This window comes from Camelus ferus, chromosome 8 (assembly GCF_009834535.1).
Source record: "Camelus ferus isolate YT-003-E chromosome 8, BCGSAC_Cfer_1.0, whole genome shotgun sequence".
In the NCBI taxonomy this organism is placed as follows: domain Eukaryota; kingdom Metazoa; phylum Chordata; class Mammalia; order Artiodactyla; family Camelidae; genus Camelus; species Camelus ferus.
This window is the reverse complement of record NC_045703.1, coordinates 16,996,343-16,998,421: the sequence shown is the minus strand read 5'-3', so window position 1 is coordinate 16,998,421 and position 2,079 is coordinate 16,996,343. Positions and strand designations below refer to the sequence as shown.

At 38.8% G+C, this 2,079-nt stretch overlaps 1 non-coding gene across 1 annotated transcript; it reads left to right on the top strand.

Annotated features, from left to right (window-relative positions):
- The first annotated feature begins 1,722 nt into the window (after positions 1 to 1,722).
- LOC116665552 lies at positions 1,723 to 1,829 on the top strand. Its single transcript, XR_004322210.1, has one exon. It is a non-coding gene; the product is annotated as a U6 spliceosomal RNA (small nuclear RNA).
- Positions 1,830 to 2,079: the final 250 nt, after the last annotated feature.

The following is a 2,079-nucleotide window of genomic DNA, read 5'->3' as shown; positions in this document are numbered from 1 at the left end:
TTAACACTGGTTCATTTAATTCTATTTAATTCTGAAAGCAAAACATTCTGGGATTCAATGGCAGGTTAGCTCTGGTTGTATGACTCCCAGAGACTTCTGAGTAAATGCTCATCATTCTAGTTCCATACCTGGGAGTTCCTGAATCTGCTTGGACCAGGCTCCATTAGCCTGGGGAGGCTGGTAATAATAAGATGAGAAGTCCATTCAAGCCTGGCTATATATCAGGCATACAATAATTCTGGGATCACTACAGGGCAACAGGCTCAGGTAAAAAGGTTTTTAGCATGTTTTGTGACAAGGCTGTTTTGTAAGATGACCCCAGTCTTATATATGTAAGGCCACATCTGTAAGAAAACACTAAACACTCATACCTCCTGGAGTTCTGATGTTACTTCGTAATACCTCAATGTATTATCGACCCCGTATATTTGTCCTGCCCCAGTTCTGCCAGCACCACATTGTCTCCTATCTTACCTCCAGGGCTGAAACATCTCCCTCTGCATTGGATGTTCATCTGCCATGTATCTTCACCATATGACTTCTTCTGTACCCTTTAGATGAGAAAATTCCATTTGATGTGGCCAAGTGTTTTCCCTAATTAGATCTTTCCATTGATCTGAGCCTACTGTTAGCACATGTATATAGAATGCTTACACAGCATTACTATGCTGATTCAACAGCTACTGTTTGTTTCTACATCTTCAGTTTCCTAATCATCAACTCCTGAGCCAGCCTTTTGAGACTCGGGGAGGCCAGAGAGGCTAAAGCAAAAGTCTTTTAACTTCAAAGGACAGGGACACAGGGCTCGTATGCCGTTGCAATCTCCCCTTTTCTCTGATATTCCTCAATCTTAAGGGGGACAGGTAGACAACAATAAAGGGAATACAGTTTTGGATAGAGAGATTAATCGTAAACTTGGCAGAGAAACTTGGGTTTAGAAGAACTCCTTTTCAAAAGCAGTGTTAATCAGCTCCGAAATGAGGAGAATTGGTGTGAGGTTCCCACAAGAACTAACTTCCGTTCCACACAGTAAAAATGGACTTAAAACATGGTTTTCACTTTTCCCAATAATTACCAAGACTTCAGTAGTGGAAATGGATGTTAGCTAAATTATTTGGGCTTCCTGCAAACTCGTACTTTCCAGATGATGTGGATGATGGCTTCCAGTTTTATGGTCTGGAGACTATTTCTGTAGTTTTTTTGTACTATTTAGGTATAATTTAAGCAAGCTTCATCTCTATGCCTCCTGTAATGTGATAAGAAGAAAGTCTGAATTTATCGGCAACTACTAATTGTCAGATTCTGTTTTATACATTTGCACATGTAATCCAAAAGAACAGGCATCTGCTAGAAGAGTCAAACAGAGTCATGTAGGAAGTAAACATACTCAGTTGGTTCTGTAATTAAGGATTAAGGCCATGCAGTGTGTCCTGCAGGCTGACTTAATGGACTTGACAAACACATTACCTTTAGGCTACTTGCCGCCACATGCCAGCCTGTCTGAAACGTTCATGTAGTGTTTAAAAATTTTTTTTTTTACTGAAATTGAAGTCCACTGCTCTACTCTATGACTACATGTGTGTCTCTGTAGCTCTTTTTCATACCTACCAAGTGCTCTAATTTGGTAGAGAATATCCCAATGGGAAGAGAACGGACAGTTCTATCAGGGCCAAACGCTCAGCTTCCCAGATCATGGAAATTTTCTACTATAGATGGACTTGAGTGCTCGCTTCGGCAGCACATATACTAAAATTGGAACGATACAGAGAAGATTAGCATGGCCCCTGCGCAAGGATGATACGCAAATTCGTGAAGCATTCCATATTTTTCAATAAAATATGTTAAAAAAAATAATAAAATAGATGGACTTGAAGGCCTAGACGAGCCATAAAGGGAAAATAATATTGCATTTTTCTTTACATACTATCAGTATTTCATTTTGGAATATGTGTGGGGAGCAACTAGAAATATTTTACAATTAGAATTAATTTAATTTAATTTTATAGTTAACTTTTAACAGCATTTTCACGGTACTTTGGAAACAAAACCAAGTATTTGTATTCTATCTGGTTTACATAT